This window comes from Lissotriton helveticus, chromosome 1_1 (assembly GCF_964261635.1).
Source record: "Lissotriton helveticus chromosome 1_1, aLisHel1.1, whole genome shotgun sequence".
NCBI lineage: Eukaryota > Metazoa > Chordata > Amphibia > Caudata > Salamandridae > Lissotriton > Lissotriton helveticus.
In genome coordinates, this window is record NC_136057.1 from 1,318,407,798 (window position 1) to 1,318,430,980 (window position 23,183).

Below are 23,183 nucleotides of genomic sequence, written 5' to 3' on the forward strand. Positions count from 1 at the left end.
AAAGTAAGTACTCTTCTTCCTTATTCTTCTTCTCCAAAGGTGGGGGCAGACTACAGTTCTTTTACCACGTATGGGAAACTCTAACACAAGATCCTTGGGTTTTGGAGACCGTTCATGGTTTCAAGGTAGAGTTTATCAAAATTCCAACACAAATGTCCCTTCCGAAAGTTCTATCTCTTTCGGAAGATCAACAAAAAATTGTAGAAGAAGAGATTTCCTCCATGCTCCAAAAAGGTGCAATCTTAGAAGTCCCTTGGAGTTTAAAAAGGTTTGTAAGCACACTCTTTCTTGTTCAAAAAAAGGAAAAAGGATGGAGACCAGTCATAAATCTACGAGAATTGAACAAATACTTGGTCTACAGACATTTCAAAATGGAGGGAATCCATCTCCTGAGAGACCTTCTTCTAGAAGGAGACTGGTAGGTGAAACTGGATCTCAAAGACGCCTACTTCACCATTCCAATGGCGAAGGAACATCAACCCGTTCTTCGGTTCACTTGGAACAATCGGCTTTTTCAATTTCAGGCCCTTCCTTACGGACTTTCCTCTGCCCCTTAGTGCTTCACCACGATTATGAGAACTATCGCCTCTCTTCTGAGAGAAAGAGGTATTCGCTTAATCATATATCTCGACGACATTCTCATTATGTCCCAACACCATTCGCAGATTTTGTCAGATCTGAAGAGCTCAATGGACCTCATAGCGAGCCTTGGCTTTATTATAAATCTGGTAAAATCTATCCTTACACCCTCCAGATCCCTGGAATTCCGCGGATTTACCATAGATACCTCAAAATGTCTTCCCTTACTTCCCCCGAAAAAGATTTCGAAAATTCGGAAGGAAATAAGGTCTTAAAACAAGATTCTCTGTCCCTGAGAGAGTTAGCCAGACTCTTAGGTTTCCTCTCTTCCTCCAGTCAAGCCATCTTCCCATGTCCTCTCAATTACCGAGCTATTCAGATGATAAAAGGGAAAGCTCTCAGATTTGGCCTTAGGTACGGAGATCTTGAAAAATTGGTTCACAAAGCAAGGTCAGAACTATCCTGGTGGCTGGAGAATTTGGATGCCTGGAATGGAAAAGCAACCTTTTGCTCCACTCCTGAGTTTGTTCTAGAATCACATGCAAGCCTTCATGGTTGGGGCGCTCGCTTTCTCAACCAGAACACTGGTGGCGGGTGGTCTCTCTCAGAGACCTCCTATCATATAAACTATTTAGAACTCACAGCAGGCCTTTACGCTCTAATGAGCTTCAGACACTCTCTTCAAGGGAGATCTGTTATCCTGAAGATTGACAACATCTCTGCCGTCTCTTATATCAATCGCCTTGGCGGAACAAATTCAGCAGACCTCTCCAACTTAGCCAAGAAACTTTGGATGTTTTGCCTGGAACACAAGATTTCCCTGAAAGTGGAGTATCTTCCGGGAAAGTCAAATGTTTTCGCAGATTGGAACTCGAGGTTCCTTTTAGATTTCAGCGATTAGAAACTCAATCCTTCTGTTTTCAACACCCTAAATTTCCTTTGGGGTCCTCTAGATGTGGACCTTTTTGCGAGCAGATTAACCTACCAGTTAGAGAAATACTTCAGCTGGATGCCGGATCCAGGCGCTCTTGCAGTGAACGCATTTCTCCAGTCCTGGTCAGACCTTCGGGGTTATGCCTTTACCCCTTCACAATGATCCAGAGAGTTCTTCAGAAGGTCGGACAAGACCAATGCTCCCTGGTTCTGATAACTCCATTTTGGCCTTCCCAATGACCCTGGAACTGGCCTGCCAAATCCCTTTCTTAATTCCTGCGGTACAAGGTCTGGTTACAAACGCAGACGGGGAAGATCACTATCTAATTCTTTCCAGGAATTTGAACATTTTTGCTTGGTAAATCAGGAAATCCAATGAATTATCTGGCCTTTCGTCATCAGCTGCAACTCTCCTCGGAGAATCATGGGCTCCAGGAACGCATTATAGGTACAACAACATTTGGAGAAAATGGCTTTGTTGGTGTGTGGAGAGGAACTTGGATCCCGTGGAGGCTCCTGTCGTACATATAGTTAATTTTCTCCTTGAACAATTTGATAATGGCCTTTCTTATAGATCTATTAACTGCTATAGATCTGCAATTTCTGCCGGTCACTCCCTTGTCACAGTAAAACGGTAGGTAAAAACGTTATCATTTGTAGAGTCATGAAAAGTATCAGACTAAAGAGACCACCTAGGCCTAAATACCAGTCCATATGGGATGTTAAAAGTATTCTTGATCTTTTTATTTCTTGGCCTGATAACTCCTTTCTTAATAGGAAATGTATTTCTATTAAATTAGCATCTCTCTTATGTCTTATTTCTTGCCGTAGAGTTTATAATATCAAATGTCTTGATATTTCTTATAGGTCTTATGATATGTATGGTGTTACATTTGAAATTGTTAGAAGAACCAAGACTGTCAGATTTTATTTTCTATCCTCGCTTTGATATGTGTAAAAAGCTTTGCGTTTTGAACTGTATGTTGGAATACGATAATAGAATGAAAGACCTTCGCCCGCCTGGCACTAATCAACTGCTTATTTCTTTTTCTAAACCATTCAATCCCATCCCTACTTCTTCTATTGCAAGATGGGTTAAGTGTGCTATGAACCTGGCTGATATTGACTTATCGAAATTCCAAGCACACTCTATTAGAGGCGCTATGGCCAGTAAGTCTTTCTGGTCTGGTGCTAAATCGGACGATATTCTCAAAGCAGCAGATTGGTCCAACGCATCCGCATTTGCTCAACATTATTGCAAACCTATCGAGCACATGTCTGATGTTGTCCTTCACGGCTACCAACATGCATAATGTAGCCTCCGGTCTTGTAATGAAATTGCGATTCTCCTATTAACATGACCAGAGAATCTGGATTTCATTAAAGACACGGAGGCTAACATTATCCCTCCCCTCCCTCCCTTGGACGGTCTATTCTTTGCATAGTATGGATTGTGATTTTATCACTCCGATTGTTATTTATTCTACTATGCTCTATTATTTTATTTCTGTCCATCATCTTGTGTGTTTTGCTATTATTTTATTTGATACTATTTCATTTTTTTCACATTTTCTCCATTCCTTTCAGATAATTCATCTTAATGGACCCCTTCATTTCAGACCCTTTTGGACTCTTCACTCAAGAACAACTTCAGTGTTTTTCGTTATGGATTTATTCTCATGATCTTCTTTATCCAGAACTTTGGGAACCTTTTTTGTAACTTCAGCATTTAAAGGAGGCAGTCTGGTTTGTTGCACATGCCTTTCATAGCCTATGTTCATTCCATTTTAGAATGGTTTTATTTATGATGTAGTGTGGCTGCTTGTGACTGCATTATAAGGATAATGCATAATGTTAGCCTCTGTTTCTTTAATGAAATCCAGATTCTCTGGCCATGTTAATAGGAGAATCGCAATTCAGCTCTGCATCCACTCCAAGGAGGGAGGACGACAAGCTTGGCAGCGCTTTAAAAAGCACCGAAGTTCTCTGCAGTGCGGGATGTGTGCGGGCTGTGCCCGGGCCAAGTGCAGGCCCATCATTAGCCGGAAGAGTCAGGGCAAGGCCACCCCCCTTTCTGTTGCACTTCAAGCTCAACAAACTGGGTAAGATCCCCTGAAGCAAATCAAATGACTAGCCATTTGTAACTCTTCCCCACTGCACTGCCTGGACTGCTAAACTGTTAGTCGCACAGCAGCATCAGTGGAGGGTGTTTTTTATGTTTATGCAATGCAGAGCCAAAGCTGAACTTCTTTACTAGCTACCACTGTTTAACCACCAACAAGATTTCCTGTGAATATTTTTGCTAGTGATGGCCGTATGAGTTCCTTTTTAGTGTAACTGAGCCCCTTCTTGTTACTTGTGATCGGTCACTGGTTTTCGAGGATTAACTATTCTACTTCTATCCCATTTATTACTCTCCCATGCTTGGTCTATTACCGGGGTATGGGTTAAGCATAATTTTATTGGTGGGAATAATGGGTAAGCGCACCTGCGCAACAAAATACCCCAAAGTACCTCTATCTTCCCCCATGCCCCAACCTTGATTGATAGGATGCTCCAGAGAGCTATTGGGGTGATTACCTCTGAAATTGAGTTAACAGAGCGTCGCCTGTCTCTAACTCCTGACATCTTTTGCCCAGAGCCGGAGTCCTCCATTGCACTACCTTTAATCCCTGTACACTCCTCTAGCCTCTTAGAATCCTTGTCAGGGCTGAATGGGTCTTCTCTCTTTCCACCCCAAAATTTACCAGCCACGCGAGCCACACGTAATAGAGGACCTAATTCTGACACATTTAAGAAGGGCAAGTGTAAAGTTGGTTCTGAGGTGGGGGCTAAAAGGAGGAAGAATCATGAGCCTGAGGTGGGGGTTAAAAGGAAGAAGAATCCTGAGCCCGCTCCCGGGGATAGCATCCCATCTAGTCCAGGGGATTGTGTCTGAGGGCCCTACTCCCCCACAGTGGATTCTGACTGTCCACTATGGGCCAGAAGCCTGATTGTGGGACTGCAGTCACAACTGAGAGTTATTATAAAGGAAGAGTGTGTCCACTTACTCAACCATTTAGGCCCATGGTCCTTGTCTGTCCACACTAGGCAAACCAACACCCTAGTACCTACCAGCCATGCCCCAGGGGAGATGAAAGATGGCAGTACACAGACAGACAGGGTAACCCAAACCCATGTAGACAAGCATATTCCCCCAGGGGGCATTCTTATATTCGGCTGCGGGCACTAGCAAAACAGCTGCTCGTAGTAACGTGCCAGCAGGAACCACTGTGCCCCAGATACCCAGGCCAGAAGTTAATCAGAATCAAGTCAGGAGACTCTCTAGTGCACCTAGGTTTTTACTACAATGGAAGGGACACTTAACTGCCCCTCGAACAGAGGATCCAACAGCAAAAAAGTCTTAACAACTAGACTTAAAAAGAGACAGTTCCCGACCTCTCTGCTGATGGCCCTCTGGTTACCATGGGGCCAGATCCCCAGGTTGACCAGGTGATTTCTCTAGGGGAGGTCTATACTGCAATTAGGAAGCTTCCTCCTGGTAAAGCACTGGGCTTAGATAAGATCCCAGGTGATTTATTCAGGGCAGAACCAGGGATTTGGGGTACCCTATCTTTGGGAATTTTTAACGCCATTCTGAGAGGAATGGCGATCCCGGATACCTGGATGGGGGCTGAAATCTACCTCATCACCAAAAAGGGCTCTCCCCTCTTACTGATCAATTACAGACCGATCAGTTTGATCAATGTCTCACAGAAACTGTTTGCAAGGATCCTCCTCGGTCGCCTGCATGATTGGATAGAGGAAAGAAATACACTTCGTCCTTACCAAGCCGGTTTCAACAAAAATACCTCCACCATTGACCAAGTTCTAAGGTTACAATTATTACACTAGAAGACGGTATAAATAGGGGGTAGCAGCCTCTATGTGATATTTGTTGACCTGAAAACGGCCTTCGACTTGGGTTCCTAGATACAAACTGTTGGAGGTTTTGCAACAACAGGGAATCCCTCCCTATCTTTTGACATTGATCATAAGACTGCACTTGGATAATTATGCCCTAGTAAGGAATGGGAAATTAGGGGAATGAACTCCTCGTTTTCCAGTAACCAGAGGTGTATGGCAGGGATGCGTGCTTGCTCCAACCCTCTTCTGTCTCTTCATCAATGCTCTGATAGCCCATCTTAATGAGGCAGTTGACAACAATGCCCCCAAGCCGGCACACCGCAAGGTGCCTGTGAGGGATCCCCGACCCAACCAAAGATGGCCGCGGGGTTGGACCCGACCGGAAGTCAGGTCGGCGTCCCAGTTGTCCTCAATCCAGCAGTCCCGACAACATCCGCTTTTTGGTCAGAAATGGCGGAGGCTACGGGACCAAAGGGAGAAGAGCCGGAGTGGGAGAAGGACTTCGGAGAGGAGACCGCTAAAGACGCCCCGAGGGAGAGAGACCGAGGAGCAGACGCCGAAAAGAGCGAGGAGAGCTGCGAGAACGCCGAGGGACAGAGCGAAGACGCCGAAAGAACCCCAGAGAAAACGAGCGAGACCGGCCCCCTGAGGGAACCAGAGGCGGCAGGATCTCACGATACCACGGTCACCTGGGACCGTGGCAACAGGCAAGTGACGGGGGAGACCGGGGGTTGGTTTAAAGGGTGGTGGAAAGGCCGCCTGAGCACCTCACTGCGTCACTAACACAAGTACTCCCCCACTTAGGCACGTCACGGTTAGGGACTGGTATAAGGTGCACACATCCCCTTCCCTGAACGTAAAAGAGCGAAGACAGAGACCCTGACGCTTGTGTTTTCTTTCCTTTCCTCTATTCCCCTGGATGCTGGAGGCCGGTCCCCATCCACTCCGTGAAGTCAAGCTCCACCAGAAGAGGAAGAGATCAAGCATCCAGACCCTGTCCAGGATCACCGTTTCCTTTGTTTTGCATTGACTGTCCTTAGTTTGTTAAAGTACTACTTCAGTGACTGTACAACTGAAACACTTCCAGAGTGTGTTGTTTTGTTCATGAGCCAGCCAGAGCACTCGAAACCAAAACGAAGTAATAAAGCTGGTAAACCTTACCCCCAGACTCGCTCATATCTCCGTTTACCTAGTCGTCGGGACGGAAGTCCTGACAGTGCCCGCCTTGATGTTTGTGGACGATACCTTTCTCCTTTCAAAGTCTCCTATGGGCAATCAGAGAGTCCATGATAGCTTTGTAACATTCTGTACAGGATAAGGTTTGGAGATAAATACACTCCATACCAAATGCATGGTGTTCAATCCAACAAAAACCTCCTGCCCCAGCCCCTCTATAAATGGCACCATGTTAGCGAGGGTCTATGTCTTTGAGTATCTTGGTGTCACTCAGTGTGAATAGTTTGAATGGGGCCCTCAAATTGCTAAAGCAAGCCGTAATCTATCTCAGACGGTGGGCAATATATTAAAACCCTACAGGAACTACTACTGTAAACCGGCTGCCGCTGTGGCAGAAATGTACAATGTCCAAGCCAGGAGTGCTGTCCTCTACGGGCTGAGTTATGGGGTAACTTCTCAGCTGGCGGCATGTCCAAAACTGAGAATAACTTTATGAGACAGTTGCTGGGTCTCCCATCCAGTACCCCTCTCACCCCACAACGAATGGATCTTGGTATTAGACCCATAGTAGAGGAGATCGGTCTTCGTCCTCTAACTTACTGGCGGAGACTGTGGGCGACCCTAGAGTTCGTTAATTACCAGTCAGAACTTAAGGATATTTTAGGCCTCCCGAAGGTGGCCAACCTGCCGTGGCTTTCCTATATAAAGGGACATGTGTTATAAGTTAGGCTTCCCAAACGTATGGACCCACGAAGAGTCTGTGTGTCCGGCCACTCCACGCCTAGCACTAGTGAGAGCCTTTAGACCGCACAAGCTTGATGCACTGCAGGGGAATGCTCAACTTGGCCATCTAACGGCTGCTTTCTTAAATATAAAAGTTAGCCATCTTTTTGAGCGCTATATGGATGCTATCCAACCAATTTTCGCAAGTAAACTATTTTTAGTTTAGAATGGGGACACTGCCACTCCGTGCATTTACCAACAAATGGTCTAACCATCTCTCTGGGGTGCCCCGCTTGTGACTGCGCAGAGGAGACTGATGTACATGTTTTCTTTTTTTGCCCAGGGTACAAAAATGCCAGACAGCGTTGGATAGTTCTACTCTGTAAAAACACAGGGTGTAGGCAATATGTGGAGGCATTTAGAATATTACGAACTGATGTCCATCCACCCATTGTTTTTGCTGTTTACCGTTTTCTGAACTCCATGTGGCACAAAAGAAGAACATGGACAAAAGTTGTAGCTTAAATATAGGCTTTCTTTCGCCTCCCTAATGTCCCATTTTTACTCCTTTTTAACAATTGTATTTTCTTAATTCACTTTTAATTGCTTGTAACATTCACACACTTTAGTGTCCAACACTCTAGAAGAACTAAATAATGGCAATGTCAATTGATAGGTGGTATTTTTGGAATGTAGATTCATTAATTGCATTTTTAAGAATACCATCTATTTAAATTATGATGGTATCACATTAATTTTAAATGTAGTTTTGTTTTTATCGTACTGTTATTTATTGCTTTTTTTATTAATGTGTGGCATTGCCTGTATTGTTCACTTATTAAGGTCTATATTGTCCGAAATAAAGTGTGTTGGAATGGAAAATTCAGCTTTTACCAACCATAAAGTCCTGCAAAAACCAAACGACCCCAAAAATCTCTCAGCCTGCCCATATCTCAATAAGAAGTAGTTTTGCTCAATAGTGTGGAGCGTACAAACACTCATACAATACCATGAAACATCGACACTTGCCTAAGGCAGGAATATTGGCACATCGAGTGTTGCTATCCAGTTGCATCACCCACAAATAAAAGCCACACGAAATACAGTCTTAAAGAGTGACGGCTCAGTAGTATGTAGCAGAAAGGAGCACTAGTGTACTTTTAGACCTTTTTCGCGTAGATCCGTGGGTAATTAAACAAAAAAACTATTTTAGAAAGCAAAAGCATCAGTTCACTCCATGCCGTTACACAGGAAGCAGGCCATTACTTTTTTGCATTAAGGTAGTATTTCCTATAACACCAAAGCAGAAAGGGGATAGAATGTTATCAATCAAACGCGACATAGTATTTTATACAATTCAGGGATAGGATTCAACAAAAGTACTTCAGTCCAAAGAAATAAAATACTGAACACATGTTCATTTTGCAATTCCATATACCTAGTGGTATGCCCCGAAAAACGTGATCTTGGGTACGAGAAACACTTGCTAATTAGAGACACTAAACTTTGAGTACGAGTAAGCTTTTGAGCTAAACACGGCAAGCGTACCTCGGCCAGCGTTTCATACCATGTGCAACAACGTGTCTGTCCCACGAGTATCCCCAATACACAACCAATAATCAAAGACTTGCAAAGAACGCAAATACCGGTTGCTCTGTAATTTTGTAAAAAAAAAACAAGTCACTGCAATGAAAGCACTGTTTCGATCAAGAACAAGCCGCATCTTCCAAGACTCGACCCGTAATGTCAAAACAAAGCTCACAAGGTTCCAACATTAACCTTCCACAGGCTTTTAGCTAAACATTTTTGAGGTCCCCTTTTTGACAAGGAACCATCTCTATAGTTTCACTGGAATATTGCCTCTGTAGAATCGAGCTTGAACGAAAACGCGGCAAATTGATACCATTATGTCTTACAAAGCAGAGACCTATATTTAAGGTTTAACGTGACAATTGCGACAGAATGAGAAGGGTGTCTCAAGGCTCAGACTTAGTGGGGAGGTAAGGTAAGGCAGCGACAGTGCCCTAAACTGCCACTGTATTCCTGAAACAATGTGCCATCCTTTTCCCAGTGCATGTGTCACCTCCAGCCACTCAATCATGTTTTTTATTCGCTCCTCCAACAACCTCCTTTCCTCTCTTGCTTCCTTCTAGTCATACTCCAAATAAAGGCTATCCGCAACACGAATTAGATACTAAAGGCTGTTTTAGGATTGTGAACACGACTTGGAGTTGCCAGCCTGAATTAAGCAGTTGGTGTAAAGCACCAACAGTGCTATGAGGAGAGCGATTGACTGCAGCCTAATACCCAATTCAATTAGCTGAGCCATGGGTAGTAACAATACATGTCTATGGCTCAGTGATACATATACAAAAAAAACAAGCACATCTGTGCAATTTCAAAACAAAATGGTGATACGCTTTTATTCTGCTTTCAAACAAGAATCCTCAATTAGCACTTCAGAGGACAGATCCCAATTTAAACAGGCAGTCAAAATGTTCCAAGTTATAGTAGTTGTAAGAGAGATGTAGGCTCTACACCACAGCATTGCAAAAGCATACTTGCACGATGACAACTTTCATGAAAATAGCTACCTCCCACAAAACTACAATGCATAGAGTTCTTGGATCTGTAGTATTATCGTTATAACTCCGTCCAACGAACAGTTTTGATTAAAATTACCGTTTAGGTTACCGATGCAGCCCAACTTGACCCAGGCCATCCCAAGAGCTATCGAATAGTGAAGGCAACCTAACTACTCGAAGCGGTGCAAATGACCCGGTCCCCCCTGAACCCGGTGCTGCTCAAACGTCGTAACCTCCAGATCGCTTTACCCAAACTCTCCTGGTTACACGAAGTAACACAAGAAGACATGCACGTTGGATAGTTTTGCCAAATTCTGATCAAACCTGAGATTCACCATAAAGAGATCTCAGTATCCATGACAGCTTACGAAGTCCACATTGGCATTAAATGCATAAGCAGTTCCGGTCAGCACAAAGGATTCAAGTACATACATCATACAACACATAAGCAGCGCAAGTCAGCACTTAAAGCACGCGCGACTGTAAAGGCGACAAAGGCAGCCACGCTGATGTAAAGCATATTCTAATAGACAATAACACTATAACCATAAACAGTACATACGCTCCTACGGAAAACACTAGTCCCCACATGCAGTAAAGTACTTGGAACACACAGACTTTCGCAGGCAGTTGAAGATACATTAAGCAGACCACACACAGGGATGTCTATAAAACGCAAGGCCCAGCACAGCCACTGACGGACACAATGTGGAAATGAGGCAACTCTCTGACCGGTGACCCCTCCCGGCTCCACCTCTTCTCTACAAAATGGCGGTGGATGTATGGGCCCTAGCCCTTCCTAGAAGGGGGTGGGAGAATACAGGACGCCCCGGTGGCCCATCCCGGCAGCCAGCGACTCAGGCCCCGCCCTACCACGGAGGATGCGGCCGGCGCTGCCCAGGCTGCTCATCAGGCCAGACCTTTCCAGGAGGGTTTAGGGGAACTGTCAGCACCCCGCGAGGACAACTGTCACTGACTGGGGTTGCACAGCTGTACAGGGGTGGTAGTCTAGACCCTCTTCACGGCCCCTCACGTCAAAGGAATACACAGGCACAATGACTCCCCGGCACTGTCATAGCCGGAGACCGGATCCCTTCCAAACACAGACCACTGCGGAGGGCCAAGAGGGGTGACACTGGCCCGCTGGGAGGACGGCTGGGGCGGGTGGCGATTGCGCAATGCAGACCGCGCCGATTGTCTATGGGTGAGCGGGGAGCTGAACTGACATTGTTCCGCTCTCACCCCGTCCCCAAATTAACAGGAGAATCTGCCTCCCTCCCCCGACCCCTCCAGGACCCTTCCCAGTCCCATTAACTGTCCGAGGGGGGCGCCAGCCAGTCACAGACCTCTCACAGAGGAGGAGGCACTACGACGTTAGCTGGAGAGACGGGGTGTCTTAGATGTGGGGGCCCCTTACCTTTCAGCGCGGAGCTCCGCCGCTCCAGGTTCCGTCGCCGCTCCCAGGCCTCCTCCTACGTCCTCTGAAGTGAAACCAAAGCTCCCGGAAGGCCCCGGTGTAATCCGTTATTAGAGGGTGCCCGTGTGTGCGTTGGAAGAGTCTCCTTTCTACCCAGATCCAAGGGGGGTCACAGAAACCGGGGGTGGGGGCTGGTTAGATGTTTCGGCGCGCGGCGGCCCCCCTCCAAAGCGCATAACACGGCAGCTCGCTTTCCCGGCGACGTCACGCGCTGCTGCGTCATCGCGCGGCCACGCCCCCCAGATGGAGGAGGTGATTGTGAACGACTGACAGAGAGGACGGACTATGGAATGTTGCAGCCATAGAGATGAGGCGAGATGGAGGACGATGGAAAGTAAGGAAGGACAGCGGACTAGGTCTGGCGTGAGAACGGAAGCAGGGTTTGCGGCGTTCTAACAAAAGCGCTCTTAGTGGTCCAAATGGAAACAAGCACTGGCAATGTCAATAGGTCTCGCGTTTGTATTGTAATTGCATTTATATAGCGCTTACTACCCCTGACGAGGCGTCAAAGCGCTTTTTCGTCGAGTAGCACGCTACCCATAGAGGATTAGTGTTGAATTAGTATAGTGAAACATGCGAGTACATTTTAAGTGGTGGATAGGTTTGTAAGGATGACACATAGTACAAGTATGTGTGAACTGCCTTTATTAGGTATACAACAACTGACACCGAGGCACGTCTTCTCCTCAGAGCCTCTCGCAGCAACTGTCAACATGAACTGTCAACCTGTCAGGTCAGATGGAACCCCTGACGTCACAGTGCTTTGGCAGGACGCGTGTGCAGAAAGCAGCGCGCGTGCTATTACATTGCATGGTACCTTAACTTAAGTAAACACAACACATCTCCTCATCAATAAAAACAAGAATGACAGTGATGTCCCAAGAATGAGGCTATGGGGAGGAGGAGAGACCAACTGCTAATCACGAACGAAATCGTGTAACAGCTGGAGGTTTGACCACTCTTCCATATCTGCTCACAGTGGGCTCGTCCTCACAACTGACGTCCTGAGACGTAACATCTTCACACATTGAATCATCTAAATCAACATTTATATGACTGCTGGTCTGATACTTGTACTCTTCCGATGTCTCCTCGCTCTGCCTACTACTACTGTCCTCTGCCCGTGAACCACTGGAAGTGTTCTGACATCCAGAAAATACATCATTTGTACCCAAAGATACAATGTTTGTGCCGTCTGGACGAGACCACCCAATAGCTTCACGATCCAGAATCCAATCGTAGTCTTGAGTGTAGGACCCATCTCGGTTGTTGGGAGTGCATTGAGAAAGAGACATTGCCCCTCCATTCTTACACAGAGTGCCAATGAAGTAAAATGCCATGTTTTTTCGTCGCTCAATAGCGCAGAATTACAAAAGACTTTCTTGACCTCCATAGGTTGTGAGTAGTGATTTTTACCTTTGCTTGAACATCTTGATTTCCTCACTCTAACTCTGTCACCTGCTTGGATGAAAACCTTTTTGCATGCATTTTTGGAGTCATAGTATCTCTTACCAACACTTTGTGAATTCTGTACATTCCTTTGAATCTCCTCGGGAGACCAACACTCTCTTTTGGGGATTGCCCAACCCACGTTATCCTTAGTAATTGGGGTCCTCCCTCTCAAAAGTACAAAAGGGACTGGTACCAGTAGATTCACAAGGAGTTACCCTGAATGACCAAAGATTGTTGATAAGTTGTTTTTTCCATGACATGTCATTTTGATTTGCTAGTTGGATAACTCCTTTAATCACCCGATTGAACCTTTCGACTGCACCATTACCTGCAGGATGATATACAGAAGTGGTTTTGTGTTTGATCCCATGTTTTAACAAGAATTTTTAAAAAATTGCAGACGTAAATTGTGGCCCATTGTCAGATACAATGCAATTTGGAAGGCCCTCTCTAAGAAATAGTTTGCGCAAAAATCCCACAACACTTTTTGCTTCAGCATCCTGGACTACTTCTACCTCTGGCCATTTGGAAAAATTGTCTACCAGTACTATAAGGTATAATAGTTCACCCTTCTCTCTAATGGGTCCACAAATGTCAATACCCAATCTAACCCAGGGCATGGATGGACACGAAAGGGGTTGAAGGGGTGGTCTAAGCGTGTGTTTGGATTTATCTGAATTCTCACAGGCTGCACAATTTCTGACACTCCTTTCTATTTCTATGTCATACCCGGGCCACCAGTATGAATTCCTGACTCTGCTCTTGGTTTTTCCTATGCCAAGGTGCCCCTCATGGCAAATCTCGAGGAGTTTAGCTCATAAACCCTTGGGAGGAACGACCATGCCATTTCTCAAAACTAAATCACCTTCAACTGACAACTCATCCTTGAGTTCCCAAAATGAACGTATATGCTCAGGAACCTTTTTCTTTTCTGGCCAACCCGCTCTTATATACTTCTTAGCATCAAGGAGTACATCATCCTCCTCCATAGCTGTTGACCACTCTGCACTAGAAATACATGGTATCTCTTCTGCAATGTTAGCTATGCAAAAATTGTCAATGTCTGAAACTTGTTCATCTGTGTTAGGTAAAGGTAAACGGCTTAAACAGTCCGCAACCTTGTTTTTAACACCAGGAAGGTACTCCACCTCATAGTTAAACTCTAACAACTTCATGGATATGCGTGACAAACGGGGGGAAGCAACTCGAAGACCCTTAGTTGAAAGTACTTTTACTAAGGGTTTATGATCACTTCTGAGGGTGATCTTGTAACCCCAAATATATTGGCTAAAATGATTCAAACCCCATGCACACGCCAGTGCTTCTCTCTCAATCACGGAATATCTTCCTTCATTGTCAAACCCTTCTCTCCCTCCTAGCTAAAGACATCTCTCCCCTGGACCCCCGAATGCCAGATAGCCTTTAAAGAACTACACAATGCCCTTTGCTCAGCGCCAGTCCTAGGAACCCCAGATTACTCCAAACCATCCTTCCTCTACACACATGAAAGGGAGGGATGTGCATTGTCTGTCCTAACACAATCAATTGGTAACAAACAACGCCCTTGTGCATATTTTTCTGCCACCCTCGATCCAGTAGCCAGAGCATTGCCAGCATGCCTGCGCGCAAGGGCAGCTGCAGCAGTATCAATACTCCAGAGCAAAGGAATAGTGCTCTCCAATCCAGTCACTGTTTTAGTACCCCATTCAGTCGACACACTACTGAACCAAACCAAAACCCAACACTTGACTAGCGCCCGACTGACAAGATATGAGTTGACCCTGGTAGCACCGCACATTACCCTAAAGCTATGCACCACCCTCAATCCAGCCACACTGTTACCACTACCCGAAAATGATCCTAACGTGGCTCAACTACACGACTGTGTGACACTAACCGATGAACAAACAAAGAGTAGAGTAGACCTCAGAGATATCGCCTTTCTAGAGCCAGATGGAGAACTATGGGTGGATGGTTCGTGCATCAAACTCCCCGACGGCACCACATCAGCTGCATACGCTGTCACCACAGCCCAAACCATTCTAGAAACAGCCCGTATTGCCCAACGTTCAGCCCAGGCAGCAGAACTCATTGCACTCACACAAGCATGTATTTTAGCAGCTGACACAACAGTTAACATATTCACCGACAGCCAATACGCCTTCGGGGTGGTTCACCATTTTGGGATCTTATGGAAAGAAACAGGGTTCCTGGCTTCACACGGTACACCCATCCTGCATGGAGATTTAGTCTCCACCTTGACGCAAGGCAGTCCTCTTCCCCAAAAAGTTAGCAGTGATAAAATGCCAAGCACATAGGAAAGTGACTGATCTCATTGGACAGGGAAATGCACTAGCAGACGTTACTGCCCGAGCCACGGCAGGAGACAGAACTACGACACGAATGTATGTGACCAGGTCACAAGCTGAACAATGGACTGACACTAGGGCCACTGTAAGGGACATACAGACTACAGGCACACAAGACGAATTGACCGAGTGGGAAAAGGTGGGACTAAAAGACGAGAAAGATTGCTGGAGAACTAAAGGCGGAAATAAATGGCTGTTACCCAATGCCTACCTCATCCCCATATTGACCATGGCACATTTATCAGCACACATAGGCTTCACCCCCATGATTGAGCTAATCACCAGAGTATGGCATAATGTCAAGATAACAGAATCTGCAAAGCGCCTAGTACAACAATGTATAGTCTGCCATGTCTGAACTGGGGTGGTGAGGAGTGCAAAAAACAATGGATTTAGGCCCAGATCTCTGTACTTGGGTGAATGTATAACATTGTTCTGCATTCTGTCCATCAACTGTTGTTTTGCATTTGTCACCCGAGTGGGATGGGTATGCTCAGACGTGAGTCCCATGCTCTCCACACCACTGGAGTCAAGCTATCCTGGCTGAAGAAGGCTGATAGCCAGAAACCGGTCCTAGGATGCTTGATTCCGGTCCATGAAAGACATGGCTTGGCAGTTCGGGCTGGACTGTTCCCATGAGGCACAGGGTCAAGGCTGATTTGCATATGGCCATGTCTGAACTGGGGTGGTGTGGAGTGCAAAAAAACGATGGATTTAGGCCCAGATCTCTGTACTGGGGTGAATGTATGACATTGTTCTGCATTCTGTCCATCAACTGTTGTTTTGCAAGTGGACAGTAGTGCCACAGGGAGGGTTTGAAGTCCCTGACCACCCCTTTGAAGTCCTTCAAATGGATTACATCCAACTAGAGAGATGCCATGGTCTAAAATATGTCCTGGTGGTTGTGTGCGCTTTTAGAAAATGCGTGGAGGCATATCCCACCCGTGACAATACTGCCATGGCCACTGCAAAAGTATTGTTGAAAGAATTCTTTCCCCGATACGGCCGTTGCAGAATTTTATGGAGCGACAACGGCCCACACTTCGTAGCCGAAGTGATACAGAACATACTGAAAGGGTTGGGGGTAAAACAAAAGTTCCATGCCGTTGATCCAGCGCCCTTATAGAAAATATGCCACAATAACGCTACCCAACTCCACAATACTCACCATTAACTATAACACTCACAAGGCCCATAAACTGACTGGACATATTTTTGAGCAACGGAATCATGTGACCTAAGTAATAAAACCTATTCACAAATTATATACACATTTATATACAACTGCGGTAAAATGACTTTACCATGGAGTTTTCAAAATACTGCATTTAATTAAGTCACTTAGGCGAATGGATCTGCTGATGGTAACTAAAACTCATGAAATAACAAGTCCAGCTTATGTTTTCAAAAGTCTTATTTATTAACTATTTATTCAAGAAAAGTGCATTTTATTTAGAATCTTTATTATTCAAACAGCATGATTTGAGGAATTGCAAATTAGTCAGTCAGTTACAAGCAGAATCAAATAGCATGTTTAAAGAAGAATAAACAGTTTTTCCATCACCTAAACCCTATTTCCCTGTCTAAAACTCACTTTGTCTAAAAGAAATAAAGATTAAAAGTCATTTAACCCTATTGATCCTTACGTGCTCCAAAAAGTCCGACAGCACGTCACGCCCTTCAGGATTCAGAAAGCAAGAAGACACCCGCCCTCCAGAGGAGTCAGTTTTTATACCTTTTTCCCTAACTAATCTCACTAAAATGAATACTTTTCCCTGCCATTCAAAATGTTGATTGGCTGACAAACGTCAGACCACATTATGTCATCACATTTTCGAAGCCCAGTTCCGACTCTCTCTTAGAGTCTATTGTCCCTTATTCTCAAGTCACGCAATTTCCTCCAATTTGAAGTCCGAGACTTCCTTAGCTTGACAATCTCTCTGCCGGTTTCCGACCTTGGCTAGTCCGACCAAGAGCACGAATAGTTCATTGTTCAATTAAGTTTGCATTTTTCGTTTATAAACGTGACAGAAACTTTCCACACTGGGCTTTTGCTTTTTCTGAGCAGGACCTTGCCAATTCCATATTAAAGATGTGCTAGGCCTCAAGCCTTTTTCTCAGTAACTAGTATTCAAACAAACACAAAAGAATAATTAATGCAAGAATTAGAAATCATTCTGTTACCCACCCACCTTTGCTAAATATTAACCCATTAATAAATGTTACCTAGCAGAAGCAAATAAAGCAACGAACCGATTTGTGCAACATTTAAAACGAAAAGACAAAACATGAGCACACAGAAATAAGCACATGCCATTAATAAAACAGCCGCATTTAATACTGACAAAACAATAGACAAGATCAGTTTATTATTTTTCACAAACAAGCATTTTTGCAACATAAAGCACACATATGAGCACATATATTAGTTTCCCACGTGTAATGATCTGCAATTTTAATCTAGGTTGATTAGTAATTTTCACCTCACACATGTTAATATTATTAATTATTATGGAAGTTTAACTTTGCGAGTCGAAATAAATATATTTCTAAATCTCGCTCCATCAACTTCCTCATCTGGTGATTTCTAAATCACCAAACCATACCCAAAATTTAGCAAAATTTTTATCCCAAAGATGAACATATTTTGATCTACTCTGAGTTAGTATTTCTAAAGACTTGTCTCATCTGTTTGTCTGCAACTCTCATATTGAGTTCTACGAAACTCTTCCAGTTCTATCTCTTTCTCTTGTTCCTTTATGTTTTTATATATTCTCTTCTTTTCCCTCAGATATTTCTTTCTCTTGTGTAACATGCAACTGATCTTTAACAACAGTATCACAAAAACTATAACTAGTAAAGGTGTCAGTATTTTGCCAAGAATTGAACCACCAATCTCTTGAAACCAGGTTTTGATTGCTTGAAATCTTTTGGACAGACGTTCTGAAAAATCATCCTCTTCTAAGGGAACAATTTCTGATTGTAACTCAGTGATATTTTTGATATACATCTCAATACCCCGACTCTTATCTGGGATATAGGTACAACAGTGTTGGACATGTAAAATGCCACAGACTCCTCCCTCTTTTGCTAGCAGAATGTCCAAAGCAAGGCGATTCTGCATTACCATAGACCGAATAGCAATAAGCTCAGTATCCACTAATTGGAAACCACTAGCTGTGTCAGTTGACAATCTGTCAACAATTGTAGATAATTTTCTGATTCTACCTGCATTCAGGGTTATACCTACTAAAGGTATCACTGCTTCAAAGATGTCTCCCAAAATTTCTGAGAAACTTTCTCTTTTGTATCTGTTCAAATGTTTGCTGATTTCAAATGAACCTTCTGCATTTCTGTCAACATGAAATATTTTTGGAAAAACCAATCCCACAAAACATGTCCCATACCAGTGATCAGGGAGGTTATAATAAGTTTTATCTCCACAAACAAAATAAATCCCAGGAAAAATTGGATCTTTGCCACCTTTAAATCCCCAACACCCCATGATTCGATAAGTGTCCTCACAATGGCTCGCACCCACAAAATAGTTGTCAAATAAAGTATTATCTCTCCTAATACAAAATTTACCACTAATTGGTTTATCTATGTGTATAGCAGCATTCTCAAAATATTTGCCATTAAGTTTTTCATCTTCTTTCTGCCAGAACTTGGATTTGGTCTGTTTAAGCATTTCGTTCCTCTTATAAATTGCTCTTCTCTCCTCAACTAAATTCAGAAAAGACTTTTCCTCAGATCTCAATTTACATGTCAAATTATTTCTAAAAGCATACTCATAGGTGAGTTCATTAGTCACAATAAAGAATTCCCTCATCTGTTTGGCTTGCTTGTGCTTATTTAAACTTTTCTCAATTTTCAGGTTTGTAAAAATTTCATCATAATTACAATGATAATACTCTAACCGACCAGTTTGATAAAATAAGCTAGCTATCACACTAAAGGTTATGCCCTAAGTAAGAGGAAGCATATTATAGGTAACTCCCTCCGAAACAGAAGCAGGCAATTTCACACAAATATAACAATCATTGACTCCCATGACCTTTACATATTCAGCCAGGAGTCTTGAAAAAGTATTACTAGAAAAATCACTAACAGATCTATCTTGATGAATCTCTGGTCTATGATCAATAACTCTGTTAGTTTTGCCTGTTGCACTATGTTTATCTTGTTTAACTGAAGCTTTGCTTGTCATATTGACCTTATACACTTCTTTATCAATTCCAAAAGGGAAAATAACAGCTAAAATTAACCATCACAAGATTATTAGGACCACACAAATCAAAGACATCTTACAGCATCTCTTAAAGATGAAGCATCTTGAACTGTTATTTACAAAAACGTAAGGCATTTTCACTCTATTAACAAAGAAAAACAAAAATAAAAAATTTAAAATTGTCTAAATTTTCTAAATTCTAACACCCCCCTATTTTAGATTTTTTTTTTTCAAACCTTCACTTTCTAACAACTTTTCTTCGACCTTGCGTCACAATTTATTTTCCAGCTAACACAATTTCTTCGACCTTGTGTCACCTAACACAATTTCTTCAGCCTTATGCCAAAAACAAAAACCCTAAATTTTAACAGAAAAATACTTCAATCGTTGTCATTATTGTCATCTAATTCTTCCTGACTGCTACTGTTGATCTCCACTACAGGTGGAATAATTATATAAGTCCATTCAGGTAACTTATATTTTTGGTTCGGTTTCACAATTCTCTTCGCCCTTCTACTAATGACTTCTATTTTCTTTCCTGCCTCACTTTTCTTTTCAAGATCCTTTTGACTTGATATCTCATTAATTTGCTCCTTTGATCTGTGTATCAATTTGAATTTCAAGCCTTCATTTTCTTTTGGCCAGTTATCACCTCTTCTTGGTAATTTCTTCTTTGGCTCAGTCACATTACATTCTGTTCTCCAAGCTCTTTTTCTGAAATTTCTTATTTGAGAATCTTCATCACTCTCATCAGTTTCACTGTCAGAAATTTGAATTCTAGACTCAGGTGCTTCTTTACTCTGCAGCTTCACTCCGTTAGGAACATCATCTTTATAGCTGGTACTTGGTAATTCATCTTCTTCTTCTTCTTCAATTACCTTCAACTTCCCAGTTTAGGAATTCCTGTTCCTGCTTTCAGAGCTTCTTTTCTGCTTTTCAATACTCTCCTGGTCTTGATTCACAACCTGATCAGATTCTCCTTCTGCTTCTTCTTTTAGCAGATCTTCATCATTTTCTGAGTCTTGTATCACAATTTCCAAATCTTTTTCATTCAGTGCTTCGTTTCCATTCAAACGCTCCAGATGTCGACTTTCTTGTCGATCTTCAGGATCTGGATTTCTTTCAGGTTCTTCTTCAGAATCTGAATCGGCAGTGCTGTCACTCTCTTCATCAGAATTTTCAGGTGTAGGTACACGAATATTATGACTTGCATGTATCCACCTCTTTAAACCTTTACACTTTACTGCATTTGTTGTGACTAGAATAACCTGTCTTGGTTTCTGCCACCTGGTTACTAGACAGTTTCTTCTTCGATGAACTTTTGTTCTCACCCAATCACCCGGTAACAGATCATGTGCTTGTTCTTTTTCTCTTGTTTGCACTTCAGTTCCCACCTGATTGGACACAGAAGTTACGACGTCAGACAAGTTCCTGCAGTACTCCAAAATGACGCTATAAATAATAGTCATCAACTTTCCTACAGGAATAAATGCCTGTCTCATAACTCTGCCCATGAGAATGTCATGTGGGCTTAAACCTGTCTTTTTATCAGGTGTACTTCTCAGAGACATCAAAACAAGTGGAAGTGCATCTGTCCACTTCATACCTGTAGTTAGACACATTTTTCCAATTCTGTTTTTAATAGTTCCATTCACTTGTTCCATAACACCTGATGCTTCTGGTCTGTATGCACAAAGAAGCTTCGGTTCTATGTTTAAAGCTCCACAAACCAGTTGTAACAATCTGTTTTCAAAATGTCTTCCACGATCACTTTCCACAGTCACCGGGAAACCGTACCCAGGTATAATCTCTCTTAAAAGCAATTTTGCAACAGTAATCGAATCATTGTGACGTGTGGGAAACGCTTCAACCCACCTTGAAAACAGACAAATTATTACGAGGACATAACGCAATTTGTTGTGTGGTGGCATGTCAATAAAATCCATTTGTAACCTAGTAAAAGGACCACCCTCCCGTCCTATAGTTCCCATGCTCACAACTGTTTTTCTGTTGGGGTTCATTTGTTGGCAAACTAAGCACCGTTGGCAAAGAGACTCTGCAATAATTCTAAACTTTGGATTGAACCAAGTCTGTCTGAATAGTCTGATCATAGAATCTCTTCCAACATGACCGTGACCATGATACATCCTAGCCATGTCAGCAATCATGCTATTTGGTAATACTGGTCTGCCATCTTTGTAAGTCCAAATTCCATCCTCATCTCGCTGTCTACATTCTGCTTTCAACCATATATTTTTCTCCTCATCACTTGCTTCGTCTTGTAAATCTTTAACTCCCAGCCATGTTTCAACTATTGATGTTAGCATAAGTGAGCTCAAGATATGTTCATCATTCTTTTCCCGATTAATTGAAAAATTGGTTTTCGCACAGTACCTCGCTATCTCATCTGCATAGGCATTTCCTTTGGTGATAAAATCCTCACCCTTTTTATGAGCTGAACATTTCATGACAGCAATCTTTTCTGGTAATTGAATGCCATCAATCAATCTTTTAATCAATTTTGCATTTCTGATAGGAGTTCCTGCAGATGTTAAGTAACCTCTTTGGGACCAAAGCTGTCGATAGTCATGCACAACTCCGTATCCATATTGGCTGTCAGTCACTATAGTGATTTTTAGAGTTATTGCTTTTTCACATGCACGAATCAAAGCAATCAATTCTGCCACTTGAGCTGAACAAATTCCTTCGAGACATGATGCTTCAATCACAGTAGCAGCTGTACAGACAGAATATGCTGCTCTCAGAAAACCCTCATCTGTTCTTAGACAAGAACCATCAACAAAATAAACAAAATCTGATTCAGGCAAAGGAACATCTTTAATGTCTTGCCTTGGCTTGGTACAATATTCCAAAACATCCAAACACTCATGATCGACATCATTCTCATTTCTAATTTCTGTTACAGTACCTTCAGGCAATAATGTGGAAGGATTTAAATTCACACACCTTGCTATTGAGACATTATCAGATCCCAGAATAATTTTCTCGTATTTGGTAAGTCTATTACTGGTTAGATGTTGCGTTTTACTTCTGGTAAGAAGAATTTCAACTGAATGAGGTACATAGACTTTTACAGGAAATCCCATGATAATTCCCTCACTTTACTCAAGACTCACACTTGTTGCAGCTACTGCTTTTAAGCAGCCTGGTAATGCCTTTGCAACTGGATCAAGCACTGCTGAAAAATAAGCTATAGTCTTTCTCAGTATCCCGTGTCTCTGAATCAGAACTGACAATGCACATCCTTCTCTTTCACTACAATACAGCTCAAAATCCTTTTCATAGTCTGGCATACCTAAGGCTGGAGCTTCACACAAGCTTCTTTTTAGCTTTTCAAAAGCTTCCATCTCAATTTCTGTGAGTACAATTGGGTCTTTTATATCTGATTTTGTTAGTCTCTGCAGTGGTTTCGCAATTACTGAAAATCCACTAATCCATTGACGACAATAGCCAACCATTCCTAGAAACATTCTGACCTGTCTCTGTGTTTTTGGAGGTTGCATTCCCTGAATCATCTTGATTCTCTCAATTGTCCCTTGTCTGATTCCCTTTGCAATTCTGTGACCAAGGTATTTTACCTCTTGTTTGCAAAACTGTAATTTTGCAGGTGACACTTTATGTACCTCATCCGCCAATTGATTCAAAAGATTAATTGTATCTGTGACACAGTTATCTCGAGTTTTTGCTGCTACAAGTAAGTCATCAATGTATTGGACCAATGTCGATTTTCC

General features: G+C 43.0%; 1 protein-coding gene across 7 annotated transcripts in view; it reads right to left on the bottom strand.

Moving 5' to 3' along the window:
- The window catches only part of BRD4 (bromodomain containing 4), a 1,377,132-nt gene extending 1,365,510 nt beyond the window's left edge, over positions 1–11,622 (bottom strand). For 4 of the 7 annotated variants that reach the window (XM_078681876.1, XM_078681852.1, XM_078681859.1 and 1 more), the window contains exon 1: positions 11,320–11,622. The gene's annotated coding sequence lies outside the window, so the exon portion shown is untranslated. The remainder of the gene's footprint in view (positions 1–11,319) is intronic. The other 3 variants (XM_078681867.1, XM_078681885.1, XM_078681896.1) reach the window with 3 other exon arrangements.
- Between the last annotated feature and the right edge of the window lie 11,561 nt (positions 11,623–23,183).